This window comes from Pseudopipra pipra, chromosome 4 (genome assembly GCF_036250125.1).
Source record: "Pseudopipra pipra isolate bDixPip1 chromosome 4, bDixPip1.hap1, whole genome shotgun sequence".
In the NCBI taxonomy this organism is placed as follows: Eukaryota; Metazoa; Chordata; class Aves; order Passeriformes; family Pipridae; genus Pseudopipra; species Pseudopipra pipra.
This window is the reverse complement of record NC_087552.1, coordinates 1,653,945-1,668,424: the sequence shown is the minus strand read 5'-3', so window position 1 is coordinate 1,668,424 and position 14,480 is coordinate 1,653,945. Positions and strand designations below refer to the sequence as shown.

Sequence of the window (14,480 nt, the reverse complement as noted above, 5' to 3'; positions counted from 1 at the left end):
ACAGGGCTTGTGGATCTGTCCTGGCTGTCTGTAATTAGAGATGTGGAGTGGGTATATTGGTTTTGGAGTGGGATTATTGGTACTTTCCTTGCTTCTGGTCCTCCTGTGTTATGGAGGTATGTCCTTTGGGATGTGCGGGGGAGTTCAGTATCCAAAGTGATCTGGGAAGGAGCAGGCTGAAGATCAAAGGAGAGCACTGCCCTGCTGCCTGTGTACTCCTTAAAGAAAACAAGTCGGATTTCAGCACATCATTAAGCAAGCTGAAGGTAGTCTGATCTCCTGTTACCGATTCAGTGAGAAGACACAGCCCCCTTGCATGGGGAGGGGACAATAACCTGTGATGTGCTTGCACCTTCATTCTGCTCAGCCCTGTTTCCCATCCCAGTCCTGACCCACAGGCCAAGCTTTCCATCAAAAGGGATCCTTATCTTTTTCCTCCTTTCCCAAAACTGTGTGAATGGCTGAGCCGGACTCTTTGAAGTCGGTGGGGGCTGCAAACTGCTCTGTGCTGGGGAAACTCAGGCCATGAATTTAGGCACCTGCTTTTTAAAGATCTTTATCTAAAAATTTTAGCAGTGCTTCAGCTTCACTATCCACACGACAGGTCAAGTAATTCCTGCTTCCTTCAGGATCCGAAACAGGGGCAGTAGGGAAAAAATGCCCTTATAGGAAAACACTATTTAACTTAATGCAGATGAGTACATGAAGGGCCTAACTGAGGCATTACCTTTTAGAATATAATAAGGAATGAAATCCTTTTAATCAATGCCTTATAGTACCCTCTATGAGAAACCTAATTGTAAATTTGATAGGCTGGCACCAAATACGCACAGAAAGGTTATCTTGTGTGGTTCTGTTAGGTGACCTTTTCTCACAAGGATTCCCTTGTCTGCCTTTCTCTGGGTTTCTTTGTGGTTTCCCTCATTTCTTTCGGGGTTTCCTTATTAATTTCATCCTACTGCTCCTTTTTCATCTCTTTCTCTTCCCCCCTGGGGCAGAGGGAAGCAGCAGCAGAGAAGGAGAAGAGGGACGCGTGTGACAGCAGCTTTTCCCCGGTCTGCCCTGCAGTGTCACTCCATACTTGGAAGCACAGGACGTTCCCAGGACCGGTTCTCATTGCTGGAGGAGGAAAGGCAGTGTCTGAAGAGGCAGTGTCTGAGCCAGGAAAGATCAGGATGTTACTCAGCCAGGGCCTGTAGTCCCCAGTGTAAGGGCTGGGCTGAGAGCACCCGCAGGTGTGGTTGTGAAACTGGCAGTAAGAGTTGCTTCCAAACTTTCTTCATGAGTGTTAGAGATCACACAGGGAACCGATTGAAACCAGGAAGGAAGGGAGAACTGCTGGCATGGCCTTGGTTTCTTTATATTATCATTTCCCAAGGAGCTGTGACTCCACTGTGACACTGGAGCAGGAGCTTTTACAGTTTTAAAAACATTCCAGGCTCTGGACGAAGCATCACATGAGGCTGGGATAAACCATCACTCCTTTGTGCAAGCCTTTGGGGCAGCACTGGTCTGTTTGAGCTCAGACAGTTCAGGATCACTAAAACCCGGGGCCCAGCCTTAGCTCCAAAGCAATGGCACTACTTTTCTGAGGGGTAACAACAAGTCACCTTGTCCCCCTTGCATCCCTTCTGCTGCTCCTGCCTCGGTTTAGTCACCTTGCTCTGCTGTCCTGTCTCCTCAGCTCAGTGCCTGCAGCAAGGGCAATTACTGCAAAGCCACGGCTGGCTGGCTGCTGGAGAGCAGAGCTCTGTCATTATTCCTGCCTGCCTCTTAAAAGGGTGAGCAGGGCTGGCTCCTTCCTTCCTTCCTGCCCCTGGCCTGCCTCCCCACGCGCTGCCTCACCTTGCCCATCGCAGCCTGATGGTGAAGGAGCTTCCCCTCCTCTCTGAGCACGGGCTCCTGGCAGCACTCCCCATGCAGGACAACCTGCACGCCCTGAAGAAGATCCTGGCCTTCTGGACCGTGCCACGACGGTGCGTACGCAGCTCCACAGGCTGCAGCAGAGCCCTTTGGGATTTTACACCTCCCTTGGGCACCCGGGCCTTTTGCTGTGGCTTCCGCATCCCTCGGGAAAACTTAAGCTCCCTTTGGTGACAGTTGAAAGCAGTTCAGTGCTGCTTGTTTTGGGAGGGATGGGATGCTGCCTTTTGCTGTCGCCTCTCGCTCTGTTTGGTGTCATTTTCTTGTTCTTTTAGGCATGAAGCTGTACAGGTGAGCCCAGTTGTGCTGGTGCAACCAGCTGGGCAGAGGAGATGGCATTTAGCTGCGAAGCAGTGCCAGCTTGCACCAACCTGTGCGTGCCTGGTTTGCTGGCTGCTTTGTGTCGTGCTCTGTATGGGCTCCATGTTGTGAGAATGAGTGTTTCTGGTGTTTAGATGATGACAGGTTGATCAGAACAGCATCATATCACCTGGGAGCTTAATCACAGGTGGGCATTGTGTCACTCGGACAAGTCCTGCCTTGGCTTGGCTCTCATGTTTGATCACCAGCTGTATAAAATGCATAATATTTGCTCCTTTCCTGATGGTTTGTTTATTCAGGGGCTGGGGATGAGATTCAGGAGTTAGTTGAAATACCAGAGACTGCAGAGAGATCTGTTTTGCAGCCCCAACACTGACTTTGCAATCCTTCCAGTCCGATTCTAGGAAACAAACCTCTTTGCCTTTGCAGGGACACAGAAGGTGGTGGCACTGAGGATTTTTGACCCCACAGGAGTTAGGGCCTAATGATAGCAGGTGTGGAGCAGCCTTGTTTTATAGCACCAGTGTAGCTTATAATTTAATCTTGAGTCTATAAAATTCCAGGACACCTTCCTTTTCTGCCAGGGCACTGTGCCTGCCAGTGCCACCATACTTAGTGCAGATTGCTCCCAGGTGTCTGGCTGGTGGATTGAGGGCATGGACTTGTTTTCAACTATTAAATGAACACTCTTTCAGTGCTCTGTTGCCACATAGTCTTGGATTACTGTGTGATTCCTGAAGTCATCACTGTTCATTCACTCCTTTTCTTGGGGTCGAAATGTTTGAGAATTAAGATACACCTGGCTTGGCTTTTAGGAAATACTTAGTATCTATGACAATCCCAAGGCAATTATCATGAGTTGCAGCATAGATATACTTAAATTGAGGCATTTTTATTTAGAGGTCAAAGATTTTAAGTGTTTTACCCAACCCTGGGTTATGTCATTCTCTACCACTTACAGATTCAAGTGTTACTTGAATTTAAGTGCTAAGTGTGAATTCCTCTACTTCCAGTGTAAACAAACCACAATTTGTTTGAGTGCTGGAAGTTAACAAGAGTTTAATTGATGTCAGCACAGGGTGTGTTACATCAGGGTAGCACGGCACAGGAGTTCAATGTGGAGCAGTTCCCTGGGCATCCAGAGAAAGAGGGGTTTTCTCTCTGCCAGAGCTGTTGGATCACAGGGCTGGATGGGAAACAGCAGGTTCTGAAAGTGCCACTGCAAAACTTCTGGAGAAAGTGGATGGAACTGCTGGGCGTAAGCATGGGGGGAAGGTTTTGAGACCAGATTTGAAAGTTAAAAAAAGATTAAAGGTTGATTTAAGTGTGCCTCTACACGTATGGTAAGTGCAGTTCTCCTTCTGGGAAGGAGCTGGTGAGATGCCTCTCAGAGGACTAATGACAGGGTAGAGCAGATGGAGTCCCTGCCATGGGAAACAGCCTCGTGTCCTCGGAGCAGGCACAAACAGTGACTACCAGCAGGGCCTGGCACAGGCTTGGCCACAGGCTTGTTCCTCTGCGTTACAATGGGACAACTCACGGGCTTCTGGTTCTGGGGAGAGGCTTAAATGAGCTCAGTCTATTCTGAGACAGAGCATGAAGATCTTCCCAAGGGATCTCCTAGGATAACAAATGAATTCATTTCATCAGCATCTTGAAACTGTCTCAGCCCAAGCTCCTTGCTGGAGAGCAGGTGGGACCGATGTGACTCAGGGCTTCTGTTCAGCTCAGTGATTGGCATTTGAGGCTCCTTTTTTCGTTTTATTGGCTTGCACAGTGGCTACTTGTGAAACAGCATGTGGAACTATTCTTCATGTGGAACTATTCTTCTTACCAAGACTTTGAGGGATCCCACATGTATTTTAGATTCAAATATATTAAATTCAGGCAAGCCTCAGGCACTTTTGTTTCCTTTTATTACATAATATCCTTCCTTTCAGGAAACAAATTCCAGCTGCCTTGAGCTCTCCTCACAGAGGGGTCCATGTATACAAGGGGCATCTGAGCCCACAGCTCCCACATTCTGACAGAACTAGACCTGGATCAGAAGCCTCGTGCTCCTGATACCGTTCCAAGCGGTTTTCTTCATTTTCCCTCACACCATTCAAATTTTTATCTCTATTTTCGGGCCATGTTTTCTGTGCTCTGGTGACTCTCCCTTTCCCTCCTGGTTTCCCTGAGCCGTGTCAGTAATTCAGTGTAAACTACCCCCCACTGCAGCTGTGAGGCTCAACGGACAGCACCTCTCGTTAGTCACCAGGCTGCTGCCTGGCACCCAGGAATGCAAGCAAAAACCCCATTTGTGCCTTAAACCTTTAGCAACCCATTAAAGCAGGAGTGACCACTGACCTAGAAATGTGGCAGCTGCAGCCCTGGCCAGCCCTGCAGTAGCCTCCTGCTGACCTAGTTTGTCCCAGCCCTGAGCATCTTGCTGCACAGGGGTGGATCCTTCCCAGTAAACTCATCAGCAAACGCTTCTTGCTGCTGAAATTTGGGAGAGGTTGGAAATTAAATGGTTAAACGGCAGGAACCACGAAGTTCCTTTTTTAGGAACCTTGCTGCTTTACACCCAGCTGTCAGCCTGTCCTTATCTCTGTAGTTACAATAGTTTCAAAGGCCTTAGACCTGCACTTAGGAAGCCCCTGAAGAAGTTGTCCAGCCTCACTGGCACACACCAGGCTAGAGAACTCCCTCCTATACATTTATTTTGGTTTAATTATCCTTTTGCGCTCCCCCATTTTGGTTTGTGCAGAGCAACAGTGACATCCATTGGCTTATTAAGCTAATCCAGAGTATTGTACAGACACCACGTGTTTCCTCAGGACCCCAGTGTGTGTGAGAGATTATAAAATGTTGAGTTCTCTGAATAATTTTCAGTGCTGCAGAACCAACCCAGCTGGAAGATGTTAGAGCAAATTTCATTCAGCTTATTCACTCCTGATAATATCTCAAATTTCAATTCCTACCAAAAAGTCTGTTTTATTTTAAAAGCTGCATCCTTTCTTGAAGACAAGAGGGTTTAGAAGGACCACAGGAGAAAGAATTGGGAGAGATTGCGGTGGAGGAACTGACAGCCAGAAGGTTGTAAAAAAACAAACCTGAATGAAAGACTCAAAGTCTGAAATAGAGGATTCAGTGACAAAAAAATCCAAAACAAAATAAATTATTCATGTGAGAGGGAGATCTGGAGGATTCTGATTTCATTCCAAAAACCCTGAAAACAGTTCAATTTATTTTTAACCTTGTGAGTGAATCAGTAGACATTTCCTGCAGTATTTCATTGAACAGAATCAGTGTCTGCAGTAAATTTTTCACCAGTGTAGTTCCCATCCCATTCCAAGGTCCAACACTGTGTCTGTGACAGGGAGTCCCCATGAGAAGGAGAACTGAATTCATGAGCCCAGGGGCCTATTTTTGTTGCCCCACAGCACAGGGCTGTGTCTGCAAGGAGGTGCAGCCTCTGTCTTGTGACTGGGACAACTGGAGCTTGCAAAGGCACCACAGGGGTCTCCCTTCCAGCATCACCAGAGACAGAGGAAAAAGGGAGTTATGCTGATTGATTCTGTGGCTCTTAGTAAGAAAGGGAGTTGTAAGTGCTGTGCAGGGCGTTCGTAACTGAGGGGAGCTGCAGGTGCTCAGTGTAAGGGTTTCCATCCCATTCAGCAGCTTTGGATCAGGCATCACGTCCACAGCACCTAAGAGGGATTTTCCATTTATTTACATGATCACTTCCAGTGGGAGAGGCCAGGAAGCATTCCCAGGTGATGTTCAGTGTCCTGGAGAATTTCAGTCTGCCCTTTGTGGGTGTGTGCACAGTGAGCAATGGGGAAGCTCATGAAGAAGCCTTGCTTCCTGTCCCCTCCAAACTCCAACAGGCTGGACATGCTTTCATCCAGCTTATGTGATTTTAGCCCTTAGAGTCTCCCTCCTTTGCCTGCATGTCTCTTGGATTGCCTTTGGATGGCCTCACAGCTTGCAAATCTTTCTGCTGGATACTTCATTGACACTGACACCTTACTGAGCCCAGTCTAGCCAGTCTGTTCCCTTTGGAGACCCTCTCTTCTCCCTGCCTGACTTTGGGAACTTCTCTGCAGAGATTTCCTTGTTTTTTCACCTCTTTCTGAAGTGCCTCCATGCCTCTCCATGGCTGCATGTCTGCAGCTAATGCCAGGGCATTGTTGCTGTGCTTTCAAGGACTGAGAGGAGAGCACATAATTTCTTTTTTTCACCTCTCTTAGTCATTCTCTGGCTGATTTCATTCTCTCTCTCTCTCTCTCACACACACACAGCTTCTTTGCAGGTTGGCCCCACACAGCATTTGGGTTTGCAGGGGCTGATCTCCCCCAGCCATTACCAAAGGCTGAAATTTCCCTGGGTGTTGACTTTCTGGTGCCTGTTGAGTTCCTTTTCTCATTCCTGCGCTGTGTTTTCCCGGGGAGTGGCTGGCTGTTGGCTCGAGTTCCTTTGACTACACCATTTATACATTTTCCATGATCAGAGAGGAGGACCGGCGGATAAAATCCTGCTGTTTGCGGATAACAACGGATAACATTGTTGTGCTAAGAGACATTTGCATGAGAGATATGAAAACAGCCCCATTCATACCCTTCTGTGACAGTGCTGAGTCTTACAACTGCTTTGAAATCTGAGGTGAGCTGTTGGCTCCATTAAGGCACCGTCACTGCCACGGCTTTCCACGGCCTGCAGGTGCTCTGGGCTTGTCTGTCCTGGCTCAGCCTGCCTGCAGCAGGGGGATAAGGACAGCATTCCTGCAAAGCTCCTGGCATCCTGGGGGAAGATACAGGCTGCTCACAAGTATCTTGTCTACAGATTTCCAGAGATAGAAGGGAAATATTTGCACTCCAGAGCAGGCTTAGCCCTGTTCTTACTCATAACATGGGATAATTAGCAAAACACCAGAAGCCTTGGTAAGGAATAAGCCAAAGAGGTGGGCTTCTTCCAGAGAAAATCCTGACATTTCATTGAAAACCAGGACCCCCCAAAGCACAGCTGCACGTCCAGCACCACGCACGGCACAGACTGCACCGACCAGTTTTACCCCTGCGAGGCCGGCGTTCAGTCAGTCCTTCCGGCGAAGACAAACACGGTTATCACCTCGAGGGTGCTTGGAGCTGCCATGAAAGGAAGGCTTTCTTCCCCATTTCCGAGAGGAACCAGGCTTGATGCTCTCCTATCACCTGGGGACCTTGTTCTGCCTGTTTGTCCCCAATGAATGGCATCCGGTGCTGATTACAGTAGCTTCCAGTACTGCCCACTCAGGTTCTTTATTTTCCTTGTGCTGCTACACCAGATTGCCAAAATGGAGTTGATTTTAGGCAGCAAGGAAGCTTTGATTTAGAAAATTCAGTCCTGGGGTTCTGCTGGGAGCTGCTTTAGGACTGGCAGAGGTGCCTGAGGTGGCACCATGTGGCCCATTCCTCTGCCCTGCCTGGGTTGTGGTGGGGCCGAGTCCCTGCCGGGGGCTTTCATGGCTCTGCTGTGCCAAAGGGGAACAGCTCCCAGTGTTTCCTTGCTCTCACATGCTGGAGCTGTTTGCACATTTTGAGCAAATAATGCTTTATTACTGTTTTTGTGAAAGAAGGAAGGCAAAATAAATAAAAAAATAAAAGAGAGTGGGAACATCTTGTGAACCTGCTGTTCTCAGATCTCCCCGATAAGGACAGTTCCAAGTGCGTGAGAAGTTTCCTACTCCAAGATTTATTTACTTCTGAAAGAAAAGCCACCTCCATCTCATTATTTTATTTTCAATACAGGTTTTAATTTGGTGAGAAAATATCTTCCCCATAAAGAACCTATTCTGCCTCATTAACTCCTAAAAAAAGCCCCCCCCCAAGCTCAAAATGTTAAAAGAAGCATAAATTAAGGCTAAGTTTGTTGTTTGCCGCTTTAATCAACAAACAACCTTAAAAAGGACTCACAAAAGGTTCTGTAAACTAAATTTATTAGTGAGCAGGAAAACAGGCCCTCAGCTGCAGCCTCCTCCCCTTCCCAGCCCCCTGGATTTGGAAGGGGGTGGGTTTTTGGAGTGACTGGTTTTGTTTAGTGTCTTATTCTCTTGGGCAGGTTGTTGTGGTCCCATGGATCTCTGTCAGACTTTTGTGATGCAGCTGAACTGAAGTGACTTGGGACAGTCTGTTAATTATGTCTTCAAAGCCTTCTCCTTTTTTTCTTTGCTGTACAAATGTCCTTTTTTCCTCTTCTTTTCCCTAAATCTTCTTGTCAGTAGCTCAGAGGCAAAGAGGGGATTTTTTTTCACAGCAAGAGAAAACTGCCATTCCATCTGCCTTCCTTTCTCCTCTCTGGGATGCTGGAGGAAAAGTAGGTGGACATCTCTTTTCTGCTGTTTTCCTCTCCTTGAAATGTTTAGGAAGCCTTCCACTATTTCCTCTTTGTGCTATCATCATCCTCATTTACTTCTACCCTTAGGGATATCTCCACTCACAGAGTGGTGCTCCCAGTGACTGTGGTACCAAGAACCAAGGAAAAACTTAGGGACATGATCTAGGAAGTATCAGTTTAGAGGATGGGGCAGTTGGATAAAAACATTAGGAATTAACTTTCCTGAGTTTGCACATGTAAATATGTAATTTCTTTCTGAATTCCCTTTGACATTACGATGAACTTCCCTACAAACCTCCTGTGTTCAGACTCAGTTCAATCTTAAACTGTTTTTTTGGGAGAAATCTCCATGAGAAAATTTAATAATGGATTTTGTTCACTGCTGCAAGATTTGGACTTCTTCAATCCTTATTTTTTTTCACAGCTATCTTAAGCTCAGTGTGAGATATGCAGTGTAAGAGAGATCCAAGAAAAATCCCTTTTGTTCACTGGAAAAAACAGCCTTGACCCATTAGAGAGCGGTTTCTGATATTTATCTGAACAGCTCCTCACCTTCCAGGAGTTAATTTGAATTGGAGATGAGCCAATGGGGAGTCTCTCTAAACTTCCCCTGGCTTTATGGGCTTGGATTCAAACAGTCCTGGCTCTGAACAACTCGTGGTTCAGGTCTGCAAAACCAAAAGGCGCCTGGGCACGTTTTGGAACAGCGGAGCCTCCTGGGGAGTTGTGATCGATGGCCCTGGCTCCAGCCCCTCCGTGCTCTCTCTCGCTCTTCATGGTCCGTGGGTAGGTCAGTGCTGCAGGCACTCCCCAAAGGAAATCATCCTCCTTCAGTGCAGCCCGTGGCTTATTTCAAAAACCAATTCCTTCTGTCCATCCCACGCCTTCCCTCCCTCCACCAGCAGACGTGACGCGGGTCTCGCCTTTCACACCAGCCACCTGAGCAACTGTCCTCAGCCTGGCATCTGCAGTGGCCAGAGAGCCAGGGGCATAGTTACAGCCACAGGACAGGCTCCTGTGGGAGCATTTATCATTGTCCTCTCAGCCTTAAAAAATAAGATCTTTTTCCATCTCTGTGAACAAGAGCCCTATCCCAGCTCTGTATCCAGTGGTGCTGTTGAGGGTCCAGGTGCATCAGGGGAATACAGCCTCCCAAAAATGCACTCAGCACTCCCCTGCTCTGTGACACCTGGGCTTTCTCATTCTGCCATTTAGTCTTTAATTTGCTGTTGGTCCTCTGATGAGTCTCTCATATTTTTGATGTTCATTTAGGGGTTTGAAGGGTTTTTTTGTGGTGACTAGACAAAAGCGAAGGAGAAAAGATTCCGGGATGAATGGCTGAGTCCTTTGTTTTCCCATAGCAGAGTTATTCCTGTCATCTCTGCTGGAGTACACAGGAAAGTGGAGGGAGATGTGGATGGTACATAGTACTAGAGCATCTTCATCTATTCCCAAAAGCAAATGCAGCCAGTGCCATGGTGGTGTGTATACTTTGGGGTTTTTTAGGCTGATAAAAACAGCCCTCTGAGTCTCCTTCCTGATTCTTAACCCTTGCAGGATATAACATTTGATACTGGCCACAGGAGTCACCTGGTGGAGAAACCCTGCTTTGTTACAGACATTCTTTCATTTGTTTGTCTGGAAGGGCTTTTCTTTGCAGAGTAAGCCCCGAAGGCCATGAAGCCTGGTCTCTGCAGCACCTCAGCTCCCTGGCATGGATGTTTTGCCCGTGCCTGTTCAGTCTAAGGGAAGCTGTGGTCGCTGCTCCAGGGTGGCCTGGCTGGAAGTGGTGTGGAAGGTTTCGTTTTGTCAGCACTCTGTGCTTGTTGTGATCCCTCCCAGTGAACTCCCACTTGGATTAGCTGCCTGTCATCTGCCTCAAGGCAAGTCCCTGTGCTATCATAAGTACTTGATGCTTCAGTAAATACTCCAAGGTTATGGGAAGCCTCAGGTTTATGCTGCGGGTGGTAATGCTTTTGTTGTTGTTTTTATCGCAGAAGGACAAACATTCATGGGCTTTTATGATCACATCCCAAAACTGGACTTTGTTTCATTGCCTGGTAACGTCTGTGAACCTGTTTGCCACCCGCTATCTCACAGAGTTACTGGCCAAGATGCAAAGTACACTTAAAATGTTTAAAATCTCAACAGAACCATCTGGAGTGATTTCATGAAGCAAATTAGTGTTGGTCCCTCTGGCTCCTGAGTAGGTGACATGCCCTGCACATGCCAGTGTGGGAAGGTACAGCGTTCCACGTAGCTTTCCAGTGAGAGAGAGGAGAAATCCTGCCATCAGGAGGGGTGGTAGCCAAAGCCATGCCTTTAATGACTGCCATCTGCAAGGGGCCAGGCAGGCAGGAAGGCGCCACCTGAGTCATCCCTCCTCCCCGTTATTACCAGGCTGTGTAATCCTGCTTCCCAAACCTGCCCTTTCCTGTCATAAGAAAGTGATTTGGAGCTGTTGGAATTATTAACCCGTCCCGATGACGCATCCCCTTAGGCACGTGCTCAGGAGGAGGATCGTGGTGTCCCCGATGGAAATGTGGCTGTGAGGGCTCAAAGTCCTCCCAGACCAGGTGTGTGAGAGCACCTTGGATTTTATACTGACAAAATATTTTCCCTAGGAAGCACCAGTGAAAAAAATACGGGGAATGGTACTTAACCTGCTGAGAGAGGTGCTACTTCATGTGGGTTTCCTAGTTAGGACTCGGAGCTAATGCTCTCTGCCTTTATAATCTCACCTCAAGTGTTTCTTCTGCATCTCCCACACTGGTTTATCTGCAATTTCTGCAGCTGGTGAAGCATTAGACATTTCAGGCTGGTGGTTATGAGTTTGCAGAGAGGGAGAGAGACGTCAGCATGAAAAGCAGCACTGGTTGAACATAATTTCACCTGATACAGATGCACCCGTCAAATATTTTAGTTCAAATGAGACTGACGGGAACCACAGCTAGGCCAGAATAAGTTACTTATAAACAGAAATAAAATTATCTGTGTAACCTGGTGTGATAGCTTAATGGTGGGTGAATAAATGGCCTCGGGGCAGCCAGTGCCTCTTGTGAAGAGCATGTTGGGAGTGGGATCCTTTCCTGCTCAGGTTAAGGGCACATTACTTTTCCTCCCTCTATAAAATATCAGTCTCCTTGTATGTAAAATAGGGATACTTTTGGGTGGCCTTTGGACATTCCTGGATAAAAGATGGGCCAGATACTCTTGTTGTGAAGAACAGCTTTTTCAGTATCTCCTTCAGTCACCTCTTTGGGATCAAAAGGTACTTTCCTTCAGGGAATAAGCATCACATTCCCCCACTTGGAAGATGGAAGACTTGCCATCTTCCCTCTGCATAGTTCTCTGGTGCTCCCAGCAGCCTGCAGAGGAGCGCTCATTTCGTGCCAGCCAAGAGTAGGGCATTGGAAGTACAAAATCCTGCCTTAAACTTGAACTCCTTCCCCTGGTGTGTACCAGAAATCATTCTGCGGCTTGAAAGGTTTTGTTTTATTTAGTTATTCACAGCAATTTGAAAAATGGGAAGGGTTTATTTATCTTGTCCCTGCCTGTCGTGAGATCTTTTCGTGAGATACAACAGTTGTTTCATGTAGCTTTTAAACTAATTTCACGTAGCTCATTTGCTGATTAAATGCCCCGTATGAAACAAACGTAGCAGGTGACGGCAGACGCTGTTAAAGCCACCCCTGCAGTGGCTTGCTGTGGCCGGTGACACTCGCTCTCAGGTACCCCGGCGGGACCACCGAGCCATGGATGATCAGGGCAGCGCAGGGTCTGGTTTATGGGATGCTGCGGCTGGACTTCTTTCGGGGAAAGAACGGCAGCGCTTCGGAGAGAGCGCAGTTCACTGCGGTCCGCGCCGGCGGAGGGGGATGGCGGCTCGGTCCCGGCTGCGGGACCGGCGGCCGGGCTGTGGCAGGACGGGGCAGCCTGCGGCGGGGTTCCCGCGGCGTGCCCGGGGGGTTGCCGCGGGCCGGGGCGGTGCTGGGGGCGGGCTGCCCGCCGCGGCACCTGCCGGGGGCGGCCGGACACGCCGCTGGGCTCCGGCGCCCTCGCCCGGCGCGGCTGCGAGCGCGGAGCCGCCGGCGCCCCGGGGCACGGTGAGTGCGGCCCTGCGGGGCTGCGGGGGGTGCGCGGGGAGCGGGGGGCGCGGGACCCGGCGTGCGGGGGCTGCCCGCGGTGCGGGCCGGCCGCCCTCCCTCTGCCAGGGCCGGGCTAACAAAAGGCGGCGGCCCCGCAGCCCCGCCGGCACCGGCGGAGCTTCCCGGGCAAGGGCGCCCGCCCCCTCCCCTTCCAGCTGCTGTTTTCTTGCTTGGTGTTTTCGGAGCCTCTGGATGCCGGGAAGGAGCGGTCGGGGAGGGAGGGGGTGTAGGATCAGACCCCGCGTGTGAAGCTTGTTACTCGGGAGGGATTCTCCAGGTGGGATTTAAATCCCGTCGTTGTGCTGTGATTGCACGGACACTTCTTGGACCGCGTCATCCGCTGCCCTGCTGGGTCCGGGCTGCAGCTGGGCGAGAGCTGCCGGGTTTGAGGGTCCCTTCACAGCACTTTCTCTAGAGGCAATTGCCGGGCATCAGAACAGCAGGAAGTTTCGTGGGTGCTCTCACCGTGTTGCATGCTTTAGTAAGCAGTGTAGTGTTCCTGGAGGGAGTTCTGCTGGCAAGCACCTTGCAACTGGATACTGGGACAGAAGCTGAGAAATTTTGTCACCTGGTTGGAATGACCCCCAGACTCCTTAAAATGGCTAGGAAAAGAATTGTGTTCAAATAGAACGTTATCAGCCAGCATCTGTCTTTGTAAATTTGGGAGGAATGTGACTCACAGACCTCATTTGCCGTCACTCCAACTTTCTCTTCTTCTTCTGCCCAGGAGGTGCAGAGGTCCATTTTCCTCATTCCCTGCTATAATGCCTTTTAAAGACTGACCTCTGCACGTTCTTCTGCCTATACCCAGCCTTAAATTAGGGTGACACTATGTGACACCAGCAGCACCTGTTGAAGCACGTGCATTTTTCATCCCAAACCTCAGCCCTATTTTGCCTTCTTCAGCCCGGTCAGCAGTGGGGTGAAGCTCAGGTCCCAGTGTGTTTCCTCAGCCATGGAGGTCTGACTCGGGTCCTGCATGATGCTTGTCAAGATTTTCCTTGACTCCAGCACAAACAATGTTAGGGAGAAATCAGTGCCCTAAAAGTCCTTTGACTCAGAGAGGTGAAGTCCAGGCCAGCCTACAGCTGGGAGAAGGAGGGGTGCTCTGCAGGTCCACAATATGGGGATTTAGAGGATTGAGAGCTTGTTGTCCCATGCTGAACGGTGCTTGGCACCTCTGGTTCTTAAATCGAAGAGGGAAGTTCAGTTCGACTGAAATAAGGATTACTGTAATTTTTTATGGGAAAGTTCAGGCTGTCATTTAATAATCCCAGAGGCTTTTCTTCCAGAGGTCAGCAGGCCAGAAGTTTAACTATAAAACATTGCTCAGAAGGCAACAACTGCATACAGGGTCAGCTCCAGCCTCCTTGGCATTGCTCCTTGGAGAGGGCTGCTGCCACGGAGTGTGGGAGTCCTGCCTCTGGAAGATGGGCAAGCTGTGGTTCTGCAGCAGCCAGGAGCCTCCACAAAAATCCCTGTGTTCAGTAGACCTGAACAGACCCTGGGGGTTTTTATGAGAAGAAAAGCAGGGTGATGTAGAGCCCTTCTCGCTCTGGAGAGCGGCCTTGCTCTTGGCAGCAATGGGAGAAGCAGGATGTGTCGGTGAGCAGATGGACTCGAGAGGGGTGCTGAGGGAACAGCAGTGATGGGAAAAATATCCTTCCTGCATTTGTTTAGTTAGGGTGGACCCTACTTTAATGGTCAGCCCTCTGGGTGAGCAATCGT

General features: G+C 49.1%; 1 protein-coding gene across 7 annotated transcripts in view; it reads left to right on the top strand.

Moving 5' to 3' along the window:
* SHROOM3 (shroom family member 3) overlaps nt 1-14,480 on the top strand; it is a 122,479-nt gene that overhangs the window by 52,605 nt on the left and 55,394 nt on the right. The window contains exon 1 of one of the 7 annotated variants that reach the window (XM_064651378.1): nt 12,661-12,710. The exons of the other annotated variants lie outside the window; for them this stretch is intronic. The gene's annotated coding sequence lies outside the window, so the exon portion shown is untranslated. Of the gene's footprint in view, nt 1-12,660; nt 12,711-14,480 lie in introns of those variants that run through there. 7 annotated transcript variants of the gene reach the window in all.